This window comes from Protopterus annectens, chromosome 4.part1 (genome assembly GCF_019279795.1).
Source record: "Protopterus annectens isolate FY-2018-M chromosome 4.part1, PAN1.0, whole genome shotgun sequence".
Taxonomy (NCBI): domain Eukaryota; kingdom Metazoa; phylum Chordata; order Ceratodontiformes; family Protopteridae; genus Protopterus; species Protopterus annectens.
Window position 1 is genome coordinate 339,125,671 of NC_056734.1, and position 26,541 is coordinate 339,152,211.

Genomic DNA, 26,541 nt, shown 5'->3' on the forward strand with positions numbered 1-26,541 from the left:
TGGTTGTAAGAACCCATTCACACAACTGGTGTGACTTTTAATGAAATGGATGAACTGCAACATTTGAAACAACCAGGGTGCATAAAAAAAACAATGAGTAATTTAGCTAGTTTCACTTTCACTTTCACCAGTGCTGAAGAGATCAACACTTCTGCATTGCTTTCCTTATTTGTAAACATAGGACATGGGACCTGCTAAATATATTTTTGATCTACCAATAGCATTAATCTGGCAAAGGGTGTTTTAAAATGTAATTTAAACATGAAAATTTAAATTTGATTGCTCATGTGAATGCTTTTAATTGAGCCAGGGAATGAACAACTGTTAAAAATGGTAATATTATCTCTTCCACAGGTGGAAGGTAATGTAAATAGTGTTTTTTATTGATGTGGAATTTTCATGCAGACATTACAGTAGAAAGTATCAAGTCATTTTTGATGAAAATGATAAAAAAGTAATTTTCTTAGCATCTGGTGCCTTCACATAGCAGGCTAAAAGAGCATCTAAATATCCATATTGTGGAAGACACTCTATGACAGTCTTTCCAGTCTTACAATTATCTAATACAGTAGCAATCCAGCATTATGTAGAATAATAATGTTTGTACAGAAGTATGCATCAGTTTTGTTATTGTTCAGAATACATTTAGTTAATTAAAATGATGCTGATAACTTAATAAAGGTATTGATAAATTGTACTTGTCAGACTCTGCATGCTAAATTTCATTTGTATACGTATGCAAAACTCACAGAAATGTAAAAGTGAAAAAGTAAGATGTAGACATTGAACTGTAATGCTTCCACTATGAGTGGATGAAGTTAAACTGTCAGTGGATTAAAATCCCTGACCCTCCCCCCCAAAAAATGGCCACAAAAACAAAGTACTTTTTGCTGGGGTGTAAGAAGCCCCCTGCACCCTGTGATGTGACGGGCAAGCCCCTTCTAAACTTATATATACCAATTCCCTCATAAAGGGCATCACTGCTGGCACAAATAACCAGCAGTGAATTGCTGTGACTTATCTATGATCCTCAGCAGGTTGAATTTTGCCTACATGATGCATGAGAAGTTATTCTTTGTCCAGTCATGGGTTCCCAATTGTAACTAATGCTATACTACCATGCACTAGTACAGAATAAAGCAAGTTAGCTTTGCTTTGTTTCAGTAGATAATGTCTACACTATGTAGAGAAAGTAATACATTAGAGATGCTGCATTTCCAAATCAGAAATATATTAAAATAACCTATGAGCGTTGCACTCAGCATGTGAATATTACCACATATAACAGACTTCTTTGGTGAACTTTAACATTCAGAAATATTGTTTGCATTGTAAACTATAGGCATCCTTTGCATATTTTCTCATTTCATTTACACAGAATATCGTCAAAGCATGGGACAGTAACAAACTAGACTCATGCCTCTTCTTTGACCTATCTAAAGCCTTTGACACCGTTTCCCATACCCTACTGCTCTCAAAACTTTCTTCCCTTAACCTCTCCTCTTCTACTAGACTATGGTTCTCCAGTTACCTCTCCAACAGATTCCAATCTGTCAAATGGCTTTCTGCCTCCTTCTCCTCCTTTATCCCAATCCAAAGTGTCCCCCAGGGTCAATTCTTGGACCTTTCCTTTTTGATATCTTTACAAATAACTGACACACTTCCTGCCCAAACACCTCACTAATACAATACACAGATGACTCCACTATTATCTCTTGCTCTAATAACCTTCCTCACCTCCTTGCGCTTACTCAAGATTCCCTCCTTTCAGTCGAAAAATGGCTGACCAATGATCAACTACTTCTCAGTCCTAAAAAAAAAAAAAAACGTCTACTCTTCCTCCCCAAATCACTACAGCAATATAAAAATCTTAATACATTTATCTCTGTTGAAGCACATACTAAACTTCTGGGTGTAATCATAGATGACCAACTAAAGTTTAACGTATATATTCAGTAAGCCCTCAAAAAGACCCACCAAAAACTTGATGTCTTATGCAGACATAAAAAAAAATACCTCGCTATTAATGCAAAACATTGTCTAGTACACACTTTCATTCTCCCAACCTTACCCCATGCAGCCCCTATTCTCACTAATATTCAGTCCAATCTATTAGCTAAACTTGATACCACCTACAACAAAACAGCCAGATTCGCTGCCAACCTTCACCATCACTCTCACCGCTGCATAGCTTTAAAAAACTTACAATGGCTTGAGCTCCATAACCCAACTCCTTCTTCCCCAACTCCACCTCGCACACACCATCTTAAATCAATCCTCCTGCTGTCCTGCCGTTACGGCCTCATCACTCTCTAATTTCCTAAGTGCAACCTATGCAGCACAGACCTACACTTCTTAGAAATCTACAAACCCAATTAAAATACTGACAAACCTTTATACAGCCACTCAGTTGCCAATGCCTGGAACAGATTTCCCCTTTCTCTAAGAACAAACGACGACTTCCTTAACTTCAAAAAACTTCTAAAGGACTTATTTACTAATTCCTGGAGCTATCCTTGTCCCACTCCCCCCTAAACTACTCCTTCTCCTCTTCCCCTTCCCCTCTCAGCTCTCACACTTTACCACAGCCACTCATTTAAGGTCTTATGATATTCTACCAACCTTGAATTTCTCTCTGATGGTAATTGTCAGACAGAATCTAACTTTTTGTATTATATTTTGTATACTTAATATGTACCATGGCTGTTTAAACCCTCAATATTACTCTTGTCTAACATGTTCAGTTATAACTTGTATTATGTTTATCCTATGTATGTACACTTGTATGTATTTTGTTTTTGTATTTGTTTATCTGTGGAACTTTTTTCCTCAGTTCTCCACTGAAAAAGGGCTCTACAGCCCAGTCGGACTAAACCAGTTAACACATGTTAATTACATAAATAAATAAATAAATTCATTCTTCCATTGTTGGCAGAGCTATTTGAACTGCCATCCTTTCTCATAGCTCAATTTTTTGCTCCTCTAAACAAAATATGACTGTTATCTCCTTTTAGGAAATGATGATTGTTTATGTAGTCATTATTACATTTTTGTGAAAATATACTTTTGCATTACAGCTTGATATGTATTGTTATGTACCATTAAAAAACTACATCTATTTGACCTAGCCTCCATCTGGGAGGATGTGGGCAACTCAGCACCACAGTAGGCACCACCCTCCTCATAATAGATGTGTCTGGAACCTTCTATACCTTCTGCTCCCTCAACAAGGGATGCTTCTTGTAAGGACATTGTACAGCTGTGGTACCTTTCAAATTCACCTATAGTATCCCACTGTCCTATATTCCTCTTAGAGAACTGTCTAGAAAGATAATGGGCTACTAAGGCAACCTGTTTAAAGACAGAGAGAGAATATTATCATTGCTTATTGACATAGTATGCACCGATAGTCAAAAAATTTGATTTGGAAACAAAATTATCCTTATTAGAAACACGGAGATAAATGATTTACAACTAGGCATGTTCAGGCTCCACATCCTTTTTCAAGACTGAGTGAACAAGCAAGTTAAATCTCTGCAATTTAAACTTCAAAGCAATCAAATGTTCATTAGGCACATAAAGCACATGTCACAACATTTATTTTGCAGATGCAGATTTAGTGTATAGAACATAGGGAGAATAATTATCATTCACTGTATGCAGACTATTTTACTTAAATAAGTAATCAAAGTAATTTAAATTTCTATATTTAAGACAAGGTTTTAGCTATTTCTGTAGTCCATTAGAGTGACTGTACAGGGAGAATAATTACCCATATCAGGAAGTTTCCTTCATTAATAAATAATTTCTCTGGTCAGCATCATTCCTCACAACCTGTAATAGACAATAAACACAAAAGAATGTTCAGCCCTGCTACATTTTACACTGCTTGTAAAGTAATAGAATTTGTATGCTTTTCTTAGCTGAATGCTAGGCTAATTGTGCTGCAGGTCTACTTTAAGCCTAGCCAATAACCCATAGACAGAATCAAACATAGGACCTTGCATTTATGAGGTGAAGACCATTGCCACTAAACAAGACCAAATCTCTTTTATGGATGCATGTATTTACCAGTACAATCTTAAATGTTGATTTACGTTTCATGTGTGTGTGTTAAAAGGCTGCATATCAGCAAACAGGATCCATGTCACACATTTATTTTTGCATGTTATGTACTTCCTTCTCATTAATAGGGTACAACAAAAAACATATTCCATTGCACAGTTAAAGAATTTACTACTGTGGTATTTAAAGTAGATGTTTTAAATTCATGACACCCAGATCATTTGATGGCATAGCAAGTGTTTCAAAATCTAGCCAATTGGGGCTGTTATTGCTTATCATTTAGACAATTATTTAACAAAAGTTTTCGGTTTATACAAATTTATGTTCTGCTATAACCTGCCAGAATAATTTTTGTTGATATAAAAAGTTATTATACTTGATGTCAATGCATTCTTTTTCCATTTGTTTTTCACTTGGGTTATTTGAACCATAAATAACTGCAGTTTACTTGTTATCTGTTCAATCTCATTTATATCATTTGAATTTGAATGAGTCTTGCCAGCAAAACTTATACCACACTTCTATAAGTTATTTTCTTTGATACTTATTCAATAAAATATTGTCTTAAATTATTAAATGTTCACGTATACAATGTTTTAATTAAGCTTTAAATGGAACCTAGTGCAAAAGACTGTAAGCAAAAGACTCAGAAATGGATATACTGTAGTTAATATTAATATGTAGACATATGCTTTTGCTACAGTAAGCATAATCCAGAAAGTCTGTCCAGGTGTTGCAGCTTCCTTTGTACATTTGCTGTTACCTTACTGCTGTCATATATATCTCCAATATTACTGGAAGCATCACTGAATGCTTCCTTTTAGATACATTTTCCAAATGCCTTAGAAAATGTATTCCATATGTCGCCACTCTCATTGAGATATAGTATTTATTAAAACTGCCACAAGCCTTTCCCCTCTGCCTTCTAACTTTGGCCCCTCTGCTCTCTCCAATTGAGTCACTTCATCACCACATCTATCCACTCACTCAAAGTCTTACTGTCATAGCTTCCATTTTTTGGTGTGTACTCATCATGCTGTTAGGGTGTTTCCTGCCTCGTCTTCCTCATCCCATTTTGCTGAGACTGGCCTGTTGTTTTCTATAAACCTTATCTACATTTCTGTATGTGGAACCCAAAACAGGACAAAGTTTTAATAATATCCTGTACTATGGCAGGATGGCCTTGATATCTCTAATAGTATCTCCAATAGCCATGTACCTCAGTATTCTTTCGACTATTTAACATAGTCAGTTTAACAAAATAATGGTCAGTTCATCTTAGGGATAGCGTGTGCATATTCCACAATTTACACTCACTTCACTGAATTATACTCACTGACAATGCTGTTAAAGAGAACAGCTCTGAAAGTGAAATGTACTTGAATTGGGATTCATTAGCTGGAGAAATTCTACTTTATCAAAGGTAACCTCAGAAGTGATTATATTATGTATGTGGGTACAGGTAGAAATGACTCCCTCCACATGAAAAAATGTGAGTTTAAATTCTAGATTGAATTCTCTTTCTAATTCAATTTGATTTTTAATGATTTTCATAGACAGACAGATAAATGTATAAAAAATAAAACAGAAGAATGGAAAAACATCTAATTTTAAGCTTCAGCTGCTCCTCCTCGGTTAAAAACGTACCCTCTGTAGGCATAGTTGTTGATTATGTTTAACAGCATTCTACTGCTTGCTATCACTGGTACATTCATACCACTTAAACAGTTAATCTTGGATACGTCCAAAATTCAATGCAAAGGTGACTGAAAGAAACAAATCCTTGAAACACTATATTCAAATCAGTTTCATATATATATATATATATATATATATATATATATATATAGGAGCGACAGAATCCTGAAAGCCAAAAACCTGAAGACCAAAATCCTGAGACCAAAATCCTGTAAGTTCAAAATACTGAAAACTCATAATACTGAAAACTTAAAATCCTGAAAACACACAGGATGCCAACACTTACTATATTCCAGCACAAGTACATCCAGAAACAAATAAAACACAAACTATATTACTGTTCTCCAAGTATAAGCAGGGGAGCAAGCCCCCTGCACCCCCTATGTGGGGGGGCTGCACCTCCCACACCCCCTGCTACTTAAATATATTAACTCCAAGATTGTACTTAGTGTAGTGAAGTGCAATCTCGGAATTGATATATTTAAGAAGCAGGGGATGTGGGCGGTGCAGCCTCCCACATGGGGGGGTTCAGGGGGGCTTTCCCCCCTACATATAGTTGAAGGGGTAATATGTTTCTGTATTTGGCAGTTACGTGTATTTTTTTCCGTTTGTGGCTATAATAAACGCTTTGGAAATATTCAAGTGGTGAAACCTCTTCGTATTTCGGCACCTTTTTGGATTTTTTACAACTAACTTTGCGCAGGTTCCTTTTGTTGGGTTTAATGTTTCTGTATGTACTTGTGCTGTAATATAGTAAGTGCTGGTATCCTGTTTTTTTTCAGGATTTTGAGTTTTCAGTATTTTGAGTTTTCAGTATTTTGAACTTTCAGGATTTTGGTCTCAGGATTTTGGGCTTTCAGGATTCTGTAGCACTCCTACATATATATATATATATATATATATATATATATATATATATATATATATATATATATATATATATATATATATATTTATATATCCAAGCACGACAAAACTAGAACCAAACAGGAGTGTACTGCTAAGAAAATAAAGTATAAATAGAACAACAAGCAGCACTGAGACCACGGCCAGGGCAGGTTTGCTCCACTACCACTTCTCAACACAAAAATGTGCTTGTTGCAACATCTACGGGTGTCTGCTTATGATTGTACTCCACATGTAAAAAAGCTCAGCAAAACACTCGGTTGAGCAGCCATAAGATGAATATTTCAAATGTATTGTTTTCCCAAGCACAATGTATATAATTAGCTCTACTTGAATATCGGCAAGTGTAGTTCACCTTCGTTACCATAGACGACAACTGCATTCATTAAAACCATCAAGTATTTATTCACATCAAACAATAACTTAAAAATAAAAACAAAAATAAAAAACAAACAAAACAAAGGATAAGCGCTTTCGGGTCTCCTCAATGACCCTTCATCAGATCCATGTATATTGTGCAGTTAGTGCCTGTTTAAAAATTACTCTCTACCAATGGAGTGGTAAATGACGGGTGATGTCACATCACACACATCTTCTCAAACCACGCCTCTTGAGCGCTGGTTTAATGGGAAATGTTGTGTTCAGTCCCAGTCTTCTGTGGGCTTGTAGTCTTCCAATCCAATACATTTCTTCCTGCTCCAATCTGTTGTTGTTGTCACCTCCCCTTTCCGAGGTTAGAACAATTCTAAGCACTCTGAACTTGAAATTATGTCCTTCATTGTCCCTGACATGTTTGGCAAGAGGATTCTTATAATCTTTGAGTCTGATGTCACTTATATGCTTGGATAGTCTCTCCTTAAGTTGTCTTACTGTCTTTCCAACATAGAAATGGTCACACAATGAACATGTGGCCAAATATACTATGTTTTTTGTGTTACAATCAGCATAGAAACTGCAGGTGCATTTCTTTTTGGTAATGGGATGCTCAAAGCTGTTCTCTGTGCATATATACCTGCACATAGTACACCTTCTACATGGAAATGTCCCTCTTCTATCAGAGTTGACACGTGGTACTAGATAGTCTTCTTTGAATAACCTATTTTTCAGATTACTTGCATTCCTGTAACCAAACTTAGGTACCTCTCCAATGACTTCTTTGCATTCTTCACTTGACAATAGTATCTTCCAGTTCCTTCGAATAATGTTACATATCCCCTCAGTATCTGTTGTATGTGTGAGAATCATTTTAACTTCTCTTTGCTCATTCCTATTGTTTCTTGAAGGTGCACCTTCTTGTTTTCCTTTCAGGTATGGCTTACCTCTCGTTTCTCTTTCTAACAGCACATTGTGTCTCACTCTCACTATCACTTCCTCTCTGTATCCTCTCGCCTCCAAGTGTTCAGACATATCATTCATAGCTCTGTCAAGGGTTACATCATTCGAATGTATCCTAGATGTTCTAAGGAAATGACCTCTCATAACATTTCTGTATGTATAATTTGGATGCATATTGGTAGTATATTGTTCTTCCAACATTCTTTTTTAAATAGGCTGGTTTCTATGTTCCCTTCTTCATCTTGTAGTATTCTCACATCCAAAAAGTCCATTTGACTTTCATTGCTCAGAATAGTAAACTCCAAAAAGTTGGTGCTATTCTCTAAATATCTATGGAAATTTTTGAGCTCCATGACATCACCTTCCCATAAAATATAAATATCATCCACAAATCTCTGGTATATCTTTAAGCATTTATTCCAAGGATTGTTTTGATATATTACTTTATCTTCCCATTGCGCCAGCACTATGTTAGCACAGCTGTTGGCGCATGGCGTACCCATTGCCACACCACATAGTTGTATATAGAATTTACTGTTGAAAATGAAGACATTGTTCTCAAGTATCAACTTCATTAGCTCACATATGACTGTGATTTTATTTTCTTCATATTCTCCTTTATTCAACATGAATTCTCTTAATGCAGCTATGCCATAGTTATTGGGAATGCTTGTAAATAAACTCTTGATATCCATAGAGACCATTAAGTGTTTCTTCTTGTCTTTTTTGTTCTTCATATATACACTTAGTTTCTCAATAAATGCTTCTGTATCTTTCAGAACCGCTGGTGCTTTTACTAGCTCTTTCTTGATATGGTTCTCCACATATATAGAGGCTGGTTCAGTAATCCATCCTGCCCCTGCCACAATAGGTCTCAATGGTGGTCTCTGTGGATTTTTATGTATTTTAGGAAGGCATTTGAATGCTGGAGTCAGCAGAAACTCCACCTGCAGATAGTTACATAGCTCAACTGATATTTGACCTCTTTCTTTCATTTCTTCTATGTGCAGCCTCATCTTCATTTTGATCTTCTCTAGGTCACAGTGGTTTATTTCTTTATATGAGGAAACATCCTGTAATAGGATTGTTACTTCCTCTATATATTTACCATTGTCCATTAAGACCACACCTCCCCCTTTGTCAGCAGGTCTAATTGTTAGACTCTTATTTTCCTCTAATTCTTTTAGAGCCTGTCTCTCTTCCTTTGTAATATTAAAGGACCTTTTTCTATTGTTCTGTATATATTCCAAGATATCTTTTTCACATACATTCAGGAAAGTATCCATGACTGCACTATTCTGTGGTACAAAACAACTCGGTTTCTTGAATAGGTCTAATTCCATTCCTTTATTGTTCTTTTACATGTTTTTTAACATAACATCTTGTCCAAACATCTTCAGGCTCAGTATTGCCTCATTCTCTTCCATACCTGTTGTGGGTATAAATTTGAGGCCCTTGTTGAGAATACTCTTATGTGCATTATTTAACTGAAGGGATGACACATTAAAACTAAACTGTCATTGATTTCTTCATTTATTTCTCTTCCACACTTATGGCTGCTCAACCGAGTGTTTTGCTGAGCTTTTTTACATGTGGAGTACAATCGTAAGCAAACACCCGTAGGTGTTGCAACAAACAAATTTTTGTGTTGAGAAATGGTAGTGGAACAAACCTGCCCTGGCCGTGGTCTCAGTGCTGCTTGTTGTTGTATGTGTGTGTGTGTGTGTGTGTGTGTGTGTGTGTGTGTGTGTATATATATATATATATATATATGTGTGTATATGTCAAAGGAAAAAACTTCAAAGACCAATACACGTAAGGTTTAGTTAAGGCACTTTAATTTACTTGCAGCAAGGAAACAAAAGCATGCAAATACAAGGATTTGTCTAACTACTAACAGGAAGTATGTTTATTTTTATACTATTTTACAAGACATGGCCTTTTAAGCTGACGTAATCAAACACAACTTTTAGCATTGTTTTACAGCAGATGTTACTTTAGATTTTTTGTTGACATGACTAGATTCGTGAGAAACTTTTCAGAAAAACAACCTGGCCTTGGTGACCATTAATCCATTTACAAGCGTCTATTGTACAGTGTTACTTTTCAAGGTACTCTTCTAATACAGATACAAGCAAATGCTGATTGCAGTTCATATTTTCAAGCAGGCTTTGTACTAATTATCTGTAACTTTTACAGCTGTGTATTTTCTCATGGCACAGCGGAACTTCTTGTCTAAGTTTTATACAAGTAGTATTGTTCTATTCATTATTTTCCTAACGCAAGCAGAAATCACCTGCTTCTCAGTAAATTTCCAAGGCACAAGCAAGATTTTAGCTAACAATACAAGGTCAGAAAGCAACTGCAGTTTGTACAGATTTATGCAGTATGAAATAGAATAAATGTGTTAACCCTTTTCAAGCTCTAAATGCACTAAGCAAATTGCTAATACACACATTAATACATATTTTTCTAACAGTATATTTACTGATAGTGACCCCTCCCATTAGCAATCGGTCAATTAAATATGTAAATGACTAAAAAGTCAGGCAGACACATCATTCACTACAAATCTGTAACTGAAAACCACAGTGCATAAACAAATACAAAATCTACAAGCCATGAAAGGCTAAAAATATGAAAGTGTAAAAAATGTGTATATATACACATACATATAACGAATGATACACCTCTGGAGAGCATAAAAGCTTGTATATATTTTCTATTTTTTTATTTATGACGTTTTTATGCTTTGCATGGGTGTATCATTCATTATATGTATGTGTAGATATACACATTTTTTTACATTTTCATATTTTTAACCTTGTATGGCTTGCTGTTTTTGAATTTGTTTATGCACTGTGGTTTTCAGTTACAGATTTGTAGTGAATGAAGTGTCTGCCTGACGTATTAGTCATTTACATATTTAATCGACTGATCGCTAATGAGAGGGGTCACTATCAGTATATATATATATATATATATATATATACGTTTTGTGTCTTGTTGTATTGAGTCTGATGAAGCCTCAATATTAAAAACTCACTGGTTGGATTCAAGACGCTCTCCACAAGGTGCTGGAATATTTTTCCTTTTATTTACTGATAGACTTGAAGTGCGTTCAGTATCATGCACTTTTCAGCAAGTGAATACTCAACTTCTTCAGAATGCAAAACAGTGGAGCCTTCCAAAAGGCTGCCTTTAATACATCAATCAATTAACACTAATTAGAACATTTAAAAGGGCTGTTTCACTAGTTAAAACAAGCATAGTAAACTGCAACCTATAAAAACAGTATGTAAAGACTAAAACAACCACCAGGGCTAGTCAATACAAAACATGCTTGATTCTATATAATAACAATAAAATATTAAAATATTTAGAAGTTAGAATCCATCACAGTATAAGTAACAACACTGATGTGAAGGTGTAAACTGTGTTTGTTGCTTTTTCAATATTAATGTGCAAAGTTAATACAAATCATCCCCTATGTACAAAACCATCCCCCCTTTTTCAACAAATCTCTACTGTTTGGAGGTTAAGCAACTTTAGAGAGTTCTAAAAATTGCAGGGTTTTTTTGAAACAACTTTAAGAAGTTAAAACACACAATAATAATAATAGGAAGTACCATGCAACTAAAAATGAAAATAAACTTAAAAAGAAGAATTAATGTGTCTTGCTGCAAATAGGTCTACTTCCTACTTAGTTTGCACTTAATTATGCATCCAGTACAAAGTGTACAAGTTGTAATATGTGCTGATATTTAGTCTTGTAAGTGCCTAAATGTATATAAAGCATCCACCTATTAATAGGCTTGACAAGGGGTGGGGGGTGAGTTTACTACCTCTCTAAGTTCTTTAACCTCAGTATACACTGAATTGAGCACATTTCATTTATGCCAGGTCTCTGATTAGAATTAACCCTCAATTGCCAAAGGAGCTCTTTCCTTTCGAGTTTAAGTGAGTCATGACCACCCCTTCCATCACTGACCTGTTGGTCAATGGCCCTAAATTTAAACTCGTGTCCTGGATGTTCGTTAACGTGCCTTGCCAAAGCGTTGGACAGTTTATTACACCTAATGCTGTATAGGTGTTCGTAGATCCTCTCGTTTAACCTTCTGTCCGTCTTCCCTATATAGAAGACTGGGCAGTGACAACACTTGGCTAAGTACACTACCTGTTTACTGTTGCAATTGAGTTTATAGTTTGTTTTAAACTTCCACTCACCTATTTCAAAATTACAGCCTTCATCAATAAACTTACAGTACTTGCACATATTACATTTAGTCATACCTTTCCTAGTTGAAAATCCCTGTTTACTACTCTTGAGGAGTTCTTTCAAGTTGCTGCCCATTTTGTATACTATCTTTGGTTTAGTTGGGAGTTTGTGTCTCAATTCATCATCATTAGCCAGGAAGTCCCAATTTTTTAGAATGATATTAAAGATAGCGTTGGAATCTAGGTTGAATGTGCAAGTAAAACTAGCCATGTAGTGCATGATACTGAACGCACTTCAAGTCTATCAGTAAATAAAAGGAAAAATATTCCAGCATCTTGTGGAGAGCGTCTTGAATCCAACCAGTGAGTTTTTGGTTTCTTTTTCGTTCATCGGAAGCCTCAATATTAGACATGAAAGTGCTTACTCTGTTTTGCATTATTTTTTATTTTTCAATAAATTACAGTTTGTAGTTCCATGACCGTGTTTGTTACCTCCTTGTTTTTTTATATATTCTACTTGCTTGCTTTCTGAGAGGTGCTTCATTGCCCAACCATATACTTGGGAAGAGTTGATGCCCTTGCTCCACTGTTGTGTAACCTTGGAGTTGGTATTTAGTAGCAGGGGGTATGCATGGGGGGCGGGCTTGTTCCCCTGCAAAAACATTGAACATGTGATTTAATTTAACTTTATAGAAATCCATTGAAAAATCTGAGAATACCACATTTTGTCAATTTTTTGCAGCAAGACAAGCCCCCTTGCAATCTCCATACCCCGACAGCCCTTGCTAGTCACACAACATTGGGGAAACAGCATAAATGCTTCCCCATTGTAACATTGATTTTGTTGATATCTTGTGTTGAGATATTTTGTAGTTTAGATATTCTGACTGTTGATCATTTGGCTGTCAGTATTATGCTTTTTAAATCTATATATCTCTATATAAAAACAGACTTCAGAAAGTGAGGATTATTTCATGCTTTGCAAAGTGTATTCTGCTTAAAAGTATAATTTCCAACAATAGTTAGACTGCAGTTTTCATTGTGTCTGTTTCTCTTCCTCCTACTTCTTTCTATCTTTTCTCTTATGTACATTTATTTTGTTTACATTTTTGTTTCTTTCCATTTCTTTTACTATTATATCTATTAGTCCATCCACATGCACCCATCATATTGGCAAGGGCAGTCAGATTCCTGCAGGTAAGAGCAGAAGCACTGCCAACACCACCACCAATGGAAACACCCAACACATCTGGGCTCCAGCCTGCTACAGATGCCTTCAGACTTTCTGTCATAACTACACTAACTGTGTCAGGTAGTCATTCACTGGTGGCTGATGCAGTGATGCCCACCTGTAGCAGTGCAAGTAGAGGTGACACCGTGGTCATCTCTCAGCACCTGGCAGAACTTCTAGGGTAAAAAATTGATGGGAAGTTGGATGCCTGCATTGCCCATATGGAGACCAGGCTTTGATGCCACACTGAGTCATGTCTCTACCCAGCACTAGCATCATCTTCTGAGCCAGGGCCTAGTGGTGTCAGTACCCAGGAAGATCAGTAATATCTCACAGTGTCTAATCTGGTAGGGACTGCATCTGTGAATACTGTGTCCTATTCCTCTACCATTTGTGTCTATGTCCACCCACAGAGAGCAACATTAATGCCCATGTTTAAAGCCAAGAAGATATGGCACTGCTCATTGGCTAGCAACAATGAAATACAACTGAAATCAGGTCTTATGTATATTGGCCTTGTTTGCCACAAAAGAGTTGTGCACATTTGCATAGAAGTGGTCTAATGTGTAATGGGGTAAAGCTTAGGCCTTTGCTCTGACTGATTTTGTGACACTATGTGTTCATTAAGTGGTTGTTAAGTGTCTCAGTGCACAGACTGGAATTTTCAAGTGCCCTCAATATTGTATATATATATATATATATATATATATATATATATATATATATATATATCTTAATTTCCTGCTTTCATTATATGACTTTGTTTTTAATCACCTATTATATGCTTTCTTAACAACTTTTGCATAACTGCTTCTGTGGCTCACCTAGTTCATGAACTGATTTGTACATCTTAAATTTAAAAAGTTGAGGTTCGATATCCCTCATAGTCTGATTGTTTTTGTTGGCTTATCTACAAATGCATAACATTTCTCTGTGTTTTCCTGCCACCTTCAATATGACTTCTTCTAGGGCTCATCTTATAATATCAATGTTTAGTAGAATATTACTGCGCACAGCAATCGGCTCAAATCCCTGGTGGCCTCATTTTTGTTTTCTCCTTCCAATCTACAAGTGTGTAACCTTATTTATTATTTATTTATTTATTTGCAGTTGGTTTACGAGGATAGTCCATTGGGACGAAGAACCCATTTTCAATGGAGTCCTGGGGAGAAAAGCTCCAAGACAAATTAAATTACAGTAAGTTTTACATAAAATAAATCATTCCCCTTATAAGTTATGTTTCCCTAACACCCTTAGCATGACATCTGTGATGGTTCACCTAGTAAATGCAGTGTTTAATAGGGAGTATCACTATAGAAATTAATGGGTCCAAATTCTACCACAGTCAATATTCTTTTCATAACATTTGCCTTGCATTGCAGGTACACTGATAACACTTTGATAAAATCAGGACCAATGTAGCTGGATACCTCATGTTATTTTACTGCATCCTATCTATGATGTCAGTTTCACATTTTCTAAGTTCTGTGTGCATGTGTCGCATCCCCTTTTCCATTGTGTCCTGTTTCTCTGGTTTGATGAGCAGCTCCTTTTGCAGTCACCTGTCAGTCTTTCTTGCTTTTGTCACCCTTGTACCAACTCTGTACTTCACCCTTAGCCATCCCAGCCTTATATTCTTCCATAACACATTTTTATGTATATCTTTTGCTTGGGTTTCAACAATAGATCAGCAGCTTAGCATTACCATCTGTTTGAGTGTCTTTACAACAACTGAACTAGATGCTAATGCACAGTAAGTGTCTGCAGCAGCTGTCCGTGCTCGTACCTTACTGTTGTAGTGGGGTTGGTGTAACACAATCTTCAGGTGGGTTTCTATTGTGGCCATAATGAGAAGCTGCACATTGACATGGCTGCATGCATTGTTATCATCTTTGGCTTTGCTGTGATAAGAGATGCAGAGTTTCTGAATCCCAAGTAAGTTTAACATCCTAATTTAACAAAATCTCAGAGAAAAAATGAACAACATTTTTAGACATGCTGAACCATGTGGAAAGAATTGTAATGATATAGGTTCAGCAATACACTGATACATAACTAGCTCTTCATAAAGAAAATAATGCCTGGGTAGCACTTTCAGCTTAGGCTGGAAAATGGAGAAGCTTGTACCTGTGAGTAACAGGAAATTAGCTCAAAACATAATAATTTAGTAGTAAACTAAATACCCCCTGCACAGTGGACAAGAGTGAATATAGTTAATTGTTAGCAGTTTATTCTTCATCCCAGAGTACAAATAAGAAACATCAATGTTGAGTTCTCTTTGTCTTTTATGTGATTTGTACCTGTGTAATTGAGTAACTGGATCACAAACCCTCTTCTTTGGATCTACTTCACTGACTAGCGCAATGACATAAGCTTTACTTCAGATATTTTGGATGCCTGCTTCAAGTCATTTTGGTAGTCTATGTTAAACTAGTAGACATACTCTGGAACCAGCTGTCTGCTGGCATATTTGCCTGGAGATTTTCTGAGCAGGGCATGAAGGCATGGAAGACAATGGAACTCAAGGGGCTAGCAGAACAGGAATGCCATAATGGTCTGGAATGGAAGCATGTTTTGTCACAGCCAGCAGGCATTTTGGCCTTGCTGTTTTGCATTTCTAGAGTTGTATGTCTACTCTCTTCAAGTGGATTTTGAACTGATAATTTGTGCTCTTATTTTATATGGATGACATCTTGCAGATATAAGAGCTTTTGCCTATGTTGAATCAAATTGCCTTCTTTAAGAGTGCAACCTTAGCTGAAGCATGGCAGTATACTTAAAAGTGGTAGGGATTGAATTCTTATAATAAAAAGATAGAGCACATGGTAGCAAAGGCATTTTCTTTTCTCAGCAGCCATCCTGGTACAACCTGGTACTTTGATTTTCTAAAAGAAACTCTTCCCCTTGTTTGACCATGCTCAGTAGTAACTGTATCACTGTAATTAAGACGGTGACACAGTGGCTGATGTCTGCTAGGCTGTGTTTTCAACCACCAATATGGCCTTTTGGTCACAATCTCTTGCATTTGGTGTGATACTCCATTTAGTTGTTTTGAGATAAATGTACCATTTTCTGTTCCTTTTTGCAGCCAAAATAATCTGAAATTGTTAAACTGATAATGATCCTCCAAGTCTTCCAGGTTTTGCTATACCCTCTACCAAAATCATTTAGAACTTAAAATCATAATGCACTCCTTCAAATGGTTTGAAATCTGGGGCACTTTGATTAGACTTTTGGGGAACCCTTTTTGGTACACAATTGTACCCCCCCCTTATTAGCCACTTACGGGAACGGAAGGGTATCAAATGACTTTCATATCTCACTACCAAGGTGAATGAGGAATATCACCCTGCACAGTTTTAAGGATCTTCAGTCTACTTGAGGCATGCCATATTCATCTTTTTAGGTGTATTTACAAATTAGATATATGCTGTCCTGGTCTCCCTTTAAAGAACAAGCATTGTCATGACCCCTTGTCTCATGGAAAAACAAACTCAAGGTTTAGATCAGATAAATTATTCCCTACTTCCATACAAGTCTCTTTATTATATGATCTTTTCATGCATAATTGCAAGAATACAGTGCTGGATCCTATGAGGTCCTGGTTATTGCCTCAAGATCCTGTGATAGATTACCTAAGCACTGTAATTAGCAATTTTAATTGGCAAAAGAAATGTCCTTATATCTATGAGAAATTAATCCTCTTGGTTCATATGAGATATTAGCTCCCTTCAGAGCAACCATGCAGTGATCATACACTCAACCATCTATGTCCAATGTGTAAGGCCCCCCTCTCTTGCTATAGCCCATAAGTTCTGGGATTGTCTTCCAATTTTTTTTTAATTATGGGAGTTGTCAGCCATGTGGATTAGGAATTCTCTAAACTTAATTTTTCCTGTACTAAACTAGCAATGTGGTTTGGCATATTTGTACACCCAGAAAAGCAAAATTTGTGTAGCCTTTCTGCTTAATTCAACTATCAGCAGTAGTGCGACTATATATTTATATATATATATATATATATATATATATATATATATATATATATATATCTTCTGAGTGGAAATATAATATGTATGTTAGGCAGAGATTGCCTCCGAGTAGGCGATACGCAACGGAGTAAAGCTGGAGTTTTTTAAAACGGTTTGCGTATGGCATCTGTTTGAGGCTAGTAATCCTCTTTCTGAGGTATTTCTGCAGTCTTTCCAGTTGTTGTAGATGTCTTGTGAGGTACATACCAAAAGGGGCATTGTACTCTATAATGAGTCTAATGAGTGATGAGTAGAGGGGAACAATGACCTCTTTTTTCCTGGATGAGAAACTTTTTGTGATGAGGTGTGCCATGTAGAAGGATTTCCTGACTACTGTGGCGATGTGATTATCAAAGGAGAGACTATTGTCCACTTGTGTCCCAAGGTCTCTTATCACACTTTCGGTGTTAAGTAGACTACCGCCTATATGGTAGTTCATGGGTACAGAGTTTTTACCAAAGGGGATGACAATGCACTTTTTGGCAATGAGCTTGAGGCCATGTCTTTGACACCAGGCATCTGTCTCAGTGAGGCCCTTAGGATGTCCACATCATTAGGAGTTTTGATTATGGCTCCTAGTTTGCAGTCATCTGCGAACTTTGTTAGCCAAAGACCTTCTGTGTTAGCCTGTACTTCAGAGAAGTAGATAGCAAACAGGAGAGGACCTAGGACTGAACCCTGTGGTACTCCACTTGACACTGGTCTGAAGTTGGATTTAGAGTCTGTTACTTTCACAGTGTGGGTTCTGTCAGTGAGCCAGTTGGCAACCCATCTTGTGACATAGGTATTTATACCTAGTTTAGTGAGTTTATCTATAATTCCATAGTGAGGGATGGTGTTGAAAGCCTTAGTGAGATCTAGATAGGCTGTGTGAACCACCTTACCTTCATCTACAGCTTTGGTGACTGCTTCAAAGAAGTCTGTCAGGTTTAGGAGACATGATCTGCCTTTTACAAACCTGAACTGGGTGGGTTCTAGAGTTTGGAGATTGCCAATGTCTTTGTTTATAAGTTCCATGATGATACCTTCCATGGTCTGCAGACCAGGCTTGTCAGACTAATGGAGAGGCAGTTCCCAGAGTCCGTGGTGGCTCCTCCTTTGTGGAGTGGGATAACCATCGCACTGCGCCATTCAGTGGGCACAAAGCCTGAGGTGAGGCTATGATTGAACATGGTACTTAGGTGGGGTGTCAGTTCATTCTATAGTTTGTGTACAATGCAGCCTGGGATGTTTTCAGGTCCCGTGGGTGCTGTGTTCTTGGCTTTGGAGAGTGTGGTTTTTACCTGTTCAGCCATGATTTCAGGAACTTTGCATTCTTCTGGTATAGAGATGGGCCCTTTAGGGGGTGAAGGGGGGTGTAAAGTTAGCACTGAACCTATCTGCCAGGATGTTGGCAATATCAGTTGGTTCTGTATATTTAGTGCCATTGTCCTGTAACTCAGAGCAGATCTGAGTGTTGCCATTGAGATTCTTGACATAGCTATAGAATGCTTTGTGGTGTCTTTAGAATCAGTGGCGATTTTGTTTTCAGAACTAGCTTTGGAGGATTTTATGAGGGATCTCAGCTTATTACTGAGGCTGACCAGGGAGTTCCTCCAATCATGGGATTTTACTCTTTTTTTGCAACCATTTCTTTCTTCTGTTGTAAAGTTTGTTTATGGCAGGGGACCACCAGATTGGCTTCTTTTTTTTGGAGGATAGCATCTTGGTTCTGTTAGGGATAGCATGATCCATGCACTCATGTAAGTGCTTATAAAGTGCATTTTTGTAGGATTTAACAGTTGTACCTCTATTGTCCATCTGCATGGGTGTCATGATGTTTGTCACGTGTGTCTTAAGAAGTGTGAAGTTGGCTTTGGATAATTTTTTTCTGTGGTTTTCCTAATTGGAAAGCAGTTGTTACTAACTTGTTTGTTTTACATTAAGGGGGTTTTATTCTGTACTATGATGGGAGCAGAGGGCTGATTCAACCTATCTGAGTTGGGAACTGCTGGGCGAAGGCTTATTGTGTGTTTATTTGACTGGCCTGAAGGCTTAACTGTGTTAAACTATTTCATCATGCTGGTATAAAAGCCTCTGTGTAAATGTGGTTGCCAGTTTCTTGCATATAATCAAACCTCTCCAATTTAAAATCCTCTATAGGAAAGGGTCTCCATAGTCTCCTACTGTTCATAGCTGTTTGAGGAGCTGCCAGTTTGTGCTGAAGATAGCACCACTACAGGTCATCTAATACTATACTGCTAAACAGTCTCAGACTCTCTCCCCTAGTCCTTCCCATCTGATAAGGAGCTAGTATAATGGGTAGACACTTCCCTGTCATCTCTGTTTCTGTTCTGGTAGATATGGGCATCCCGAAGCAGTGTAGTAACTGCCTCATGTTCACTGACAACCATTAATTTTAGAACAGACAAATAAAATATGTGATAGATTTAGATGAACAATGTCATTGGAGGCAAAGCTCTCACATAAACACACAAAAATGCAAACCAGGTTTTCAATGTTACACCTAAAGCACTCACTACCAGCAATAAGGAACAAAGTCATAGAACCACATATACAAAGATGCTCACTTGTAATCTACCCAAACCTCCAAAACCTCCTAAAAACATCTCTGTGGTGCCTGCACACTCAAACAAGTGTCTCACACAACACATAAGTCTGAAAATTATAATAGCCCCAGTTCCAAGCCATAAGGCAACATACCATACAGCTAAACATTTTATTTATTGGGTATTTCATTGTAAGACATGCTCATGTCCCCTTTACCAGACTAAACAAGGATAAGATTACAGTTACCTGTCTGTCTGGGGCCAGGATTCACCAGATCCCACATGCACTTAGGTCTTTAAACCACAAGTACCAGTAAAACACGGTCACACTTCATGTGGGCATAAATGACATAACAATACCTCACTGGACAATATGAAGAGGGACATGATGGAGCTTTCTAAATATGTGTCCTAGGTGCATATAAATCTAGCCTTGAGGTGCATCCTATCTTCACCAATGATGATGCCACAGTACCAACAAAAAATGTTTGACTTCAGCAATTGGCTTAGTTTCTGTGGTCACAAAAATGGGATCTAATATCTGTCAATCTATTAACCTGAGGAGACATGATCAGCAAACCACAATGCTTTGCCTGAGAGGGTTTGCACTTGTCAGCACTTGGCTTTTGGATACTGGCAAAAACTTTATCTATCCCCATAGTGCCTTTTTTTAGACCATGGCAAGTTGTTAAACCCTAAAACATAGCAAAGATTATGACTACCTTAAGGTACTGCTACTCAGTGCTAGGAGTTTAAATAAAAACTGCACTCCCTGGAAGCACTTTTCACCCTAGAGAATGCAGACATATGTGCAGACACAGAAACATGGTTCAGAACCATGGAAAGCACACCAGCTATCAAAGGCTGCAATGCTTTTCATAAATTTTGATCACCCACAGCTCAAGGTACAACAAAGGGAGGAGGTGTCTCACTGCTCATAAAGGACAAGTACACTGCTAGACTGGTAAATAACATGACTTTCTTGGACTTCTCCATGCTCACCAAATCATAGTTGTGTCCCCCTATCATTACCTTGCTAGCTACAGATCCCTTAACATGAGACTGGAAAAGCACACCTCCTACCTAAACCTACCTGAATCTCTGAGCATTCAGCCTAACACCATAGTTATGGGTGACTTCAACTATCGCTCCATAAATAGGGAGACTTATGCAACCCATAAATCACTTGCTCAGAAATTTTTGGAATTTGTAAATGCAAACACCTTGGAGTATAAATATCCTAGACCTAGTATTCACAGACATTGGGGGATGCTGCTCCCTCCCATGCATTAACTCCTTCCTGTCAAGATATGACCACAAAATAATATTTTTTAGTATTAAACAAGACAAAATCTGCAGAGTCCCTCAAAATTTTAGTAAGCCAAGTGTCATGCACTGTCTAAAAAAAAACAAACACTGTAAGAAACTTTCCAGCAGATGTTCTCAGTACAATATGTATACTAAAAGTGCTCCCCAGATTCGAAACAAATTGAACTTACCATTGGTATTAACTTTTATTAAACTTAAACTTAAAACTTAAAAAAATAATAAAATATGAAGCTGTCTACTCGAATAAATCTCCTAAACTTAGTAAATCAAGTGAAAAATCCAATCAAGGATATGTTGAATTTTTAGTTCCTTTATTAGTAAGCACAGATGACTGATCCATCACACAAAATGGTTAATACATTTAAATAGTAGTTGAAGTGGGAGGAGTAAAGTTTCTGCTGTAATAAAACCCAGTCCAACATCCTTCCCTTAAAATCAGGATCCAGGATAACCTAAAATACCATACTCTGCAACATTCATGTCTCTCTCTCTATTTATTGAATCCTTATAACATTTTAAACATTTTAGAAAACAGAAATCTAAATCATAAAATACAGTTATGCTCTCACCCTATTAATTTATCCAAATCTTTTAACTAAAATTGTCTTCAGTTCTTCTTCAGGTTTGTGCTAACTAGAAAGTCCAAGTTTTGCTGACTGTCAAGTAAAAAACAGTTCAAACTAATAACAATCTATTTCATTTGTATTACCAATAACTAGATTTAATTCTAAAAACAACAAACTTGTAAATTATAAAAATATGAAATCTGAAGATAGACTGACACAAAAATAAACTCTTTGTTTAAGATGTATTTAAGTCTTATGCTTTAGGTAGTTAGACAATGCAAACTTCATACATAAACAACGTACGTGACAGTCTATGCAGGGGAAACATAAAAAAATGTGTAACATATCTTCCTGTTTAAAACCTATGAGATTAAAATATAAAACACATGTGTACAAACTAGGGGATATAGAGGTGCAGTTTGCATGAACTAGGGATATAGAGGTGCAGTTTCCAGTGTATATCAATATATAAAAGTGCATATTATATATGTGCAGCAAAAGTTTTAAATTCAAAACCAAAGAAGTTCCAAAAAATGAATAAGTGGAAAGCAGTAATTTAAAACCACGCAATTGCACAAAGGCTGTCTCAAGGTAATCAAATAATAGTGCACTTGAACTTCAGTGCAAAACAAACATTTTTTCACTTTCATCTACTACAGAGTTCTTCAGAGACTGAAGACGTCTACTGTAGATAAAAGCAAATACATTCTTTTGTGCTAAAGTTTGAGTACACTATTATTGGATTACCTTGAGGCTGCCTTGGTGGAATTGTGTGGTTTTAAAAGTTTTCAATTCACTAAATGTTCAATGTCACTGAACCTTTGTGCATGTACAAAGGGGTTATATTTCACATTGTCTAAAACAAAACAAAAAATGTGTCAAATAATTCCCATTTAAAGTCTAGCTACTTTTACAAAGCAGAGGTCATGGAAAATGTATCTATATCTCCAATCTACTCAAAAAACATTATCTATATAAAATGTGAACCTAATGCAGTGATGGAAAAAATGAACTTATATATTTATCAGAAAAAATGTTGATATTGTAAATGATTATGTGTGAGTAACTGTAAGGCATCATCAAGAAAGACTCAAGTAAAGAAATATATATAAAAACATAATATAGAAAATCTCACTATAGTCAAAAATCCATAACAAAGTAGTAACAGTAGCTGTCTAAGGAATGTATATGTTATTAGTGTTAATCAATGTTGTATATATTAGAGTCAGAACCAAAATTAGAAGCAAATCTAAATATTCCTATTGTATGTTAATACTTTGAAATTCAAGAGTGACATTGACAAATGAAAAACTGGACCAAAGAATACAAAATGCAAAATATAAAGATTATAAAAAGTATAAAAATATAATAAAATAAAACATCTAACAATACGCAGTGTGTAAAAGTTGTGTAAACTACAGTATGTGCTTGAAATGTCACATATAATCTATAACATTGTGTGATTCCAGATAATGAGATATGCAATGTGGTAATTTTCAACAAAGTACCCTCTCTATACCAGAACCAGTCACCCCACTGACAGGATTTACAACAGTCACAACTAGACCAACATTAATAGACCCAGCCCTGCAGCCCCAGAGAGGGCCCATTACTTTGACCTTACTACAGCCCTCTGAGGGTCAGACAGAACCATTTGGATCAGATCTACAACCTGACACCCTACAGAGACCACCAGCAACAACAGAGAGGAATCAAGAGAGGGGAAACAATGTACAGGAGCTAGAGACCTGAAATATATAGAGAACCAGGACTACAATTTGGGACCTAGATACAAGAAGAGAGACCAGCAACAGTATTGAATTACCCCACAATATGTAATCATTCAGAAAAAGTGCTGACACTGAAAAAAATTGTTCCACAAAATGAACTTACTTTTACTCCAGAGAGCAGGAGTGATACAGCAAAGACCTTAATAGACTTAATAATGTATGTCAGGAAACTGAATCTGAAACTGATATACGATGACAAAAAAACTCACAGAAAAGAAATCAACTGAGGAGACTAAAAAAAGACCCAGTTCATATTGCCCACCTCTAAATCAGACATTAGCAACATTTGAGTTGAAATGTGAGATGGACATTTGAAAAATGCTGGTAAACCTCCTAGAAAGAGATTCTACAACATTAGTAGGAAGAACAAAAGGTCCTAGTACAGCAGAGCAATAATAAATCAGGGAGGACTATGAAAAGCTGACAATGCAGGGGATATTTTAGTCATGGCCACCTCCATCTACAACATTAAAATTGATTATATATACTAGATGACAGGAGGTTTTATGCTATACTTACTGAGAACAAAACTGAGTATGCCTATGTGGATTGGGAAATGAATCTGTGTGAGATGCACAATGCTGAACTAATATCAGAGAACCTGTTTGAATACCTTAAGACACCATGCTGTCAGCTTCCTAGATTTTTTGGAATACCCAAGCCACATAAGAATAAAGATGATCCTCCTTACCGACCTGTGGTTGCTAGTGGGGGCTCACTTAATGAAGCCATAACTATTTACCTGGCCTACATTTTAAAACCCTGGCAGAGAAGAATATGTCATATATCTGAGGTTCCATGGAATTTATCAAAAAAAATCATAAACATTCCCATCACTGAGGACAGCTCATGTCTTACTATTGATGTTGAATCTTTGTACATTGTACTTCCCCATGCAGCTACAGAAGTACTAGTGAAGTACAGCAAAGCCACTGCAGCAGAATGTGAGACACTAGGTAAGCTCTTGAACCTAGTATTGGACTGTAATTACCTCACTTTTAATTGCAAAAGATACAAACAGACAACAGGAATAGCAATAGAGACAGCCATGACCCCAAGCATAGCTAACATCGCACATGGGAAGTAGCCAAAGAATTAATCTTAAGCAGCCAAAACTACATGACTCACATGGCATTGATAAATCTGAGGTAAACTGCTATCTTTATTGTGTGGGAAGGTGACAACACATAGCTTCAGCAGTTTATCAGTTACATTAGTCAGATACCTCCTTTTCTCAGGTTCACCTCCTCCCTCAGCTTTGACTTCACCATTTTCTTAGATATGGAAATCTCAACAGACAAAGGCACAGGGAGAATGGTGACCGATTTATGCAGAAAACGTAAACATGCTTCTACATTACAGAAGTCTTCACCCTCCAAAAACAAAGCAGAAAATGATAAAATGCCAAGGATACAGAATAGCAAGCATCATCTCAAAACTCCAGTGTTATCTCAAGAATCTTAAGGATTTAGGAAATTATTTTTTAGCGAGAGGGTACGAGGGGGTCACACACTTCACTCCTTAATTGAACCCATCATAGAATTGAAAAATGACAATGCCTCATTCCTTAACAAGCACCTGAGAACTCTAAAGAAATCATTTGAGAGTGAAAAAGCAAAAGACTGTTCTATTTTGACATATTCTTGGGACTTTCAGTACATCAAAGATATAATCAGTGAAAACTGGGCTATAATATCTAAAAGTACACATCTACGAAGCATTTTATGTTACAGACCTTAACTTGTTTACAAAACGGATAGGAGCATCCATAACTGAGTTGGGAGCAAACCAAAACCTACAGAGAGAAGAACCAAGAAATGCAGCTGAAAGTGCACTTTTTGTAACTACATAAAGTAGGATGATTCATTTATATGCCCATACCTGCAAAAAGAACTGAAAACTAATGTTAGTGGGGAATGTAATTCTACATTTGTTTTCTACAGGGTTCAGTGTGACAGTTGTGAGCATTCTGTATTGGAAAAAACAATGAGCAAACTAAAAAGAAGAATTTCAGGACACTTGGCTGAAATTCGAGCTAAATGTAGTAATGCTTAATTGCTCATAAGAGACACAATGGCTTCAGATTCCAGATACTCGAGAAACTAGAGCCTGAGTTCCTAGTAGGTGATATCAACAACACCCTGGAATGACACAGATTAGTTTGGCAACTCATGGTGAATTCCTTTCATCCTCCAGGACTGAATTATTATTGTTCTTTGAAAAGTTTGCTGGAACTTTGGAAATTACCACATTGAATCTGTCATTAACTGGACTCACACAGTGTTATAGATTATATGGGACACTTCAAACATATAGTTTACACAAACCCTGGGATTCAATAAGTTTTTTTTTCCTATGCAGGAATAGTGTAGCCACTCCTGCATGAAATATGGCCGCCAAGTGATCCAGTAAACAAGCTTAGGGATGTGCATGAGCCTGCTAACATTATTCTACAACATCGCTAAAGTGGTTAGGAAATCCTTCTGCATGGCCCACCTTATCACAAATTGGTTTGCATCTAGAAAAAAGGAAGTTATTGTCCCCCTCTACGCATCACTCATTAGACCCATTATTGAATACAATGCCCCATTTGGAATGTACCTTACTAGACACCTGCAACAACTGGAGAGGCCTCAAAAATACCTCACCAAGAGAATAAAGGGCCTAAAGGAGATACCCTATGCCACCAGGCTAAAAAAACTTCAGTTATACTCAGTTGCATACCGGCTACTCAGAGGTGATCTCTGCCTGACATACAAGGCAATGTCAAACCCGGAATTGCTGGAAATGCTCCACCTAAGGAAAACCCAATCTACCCAAGCT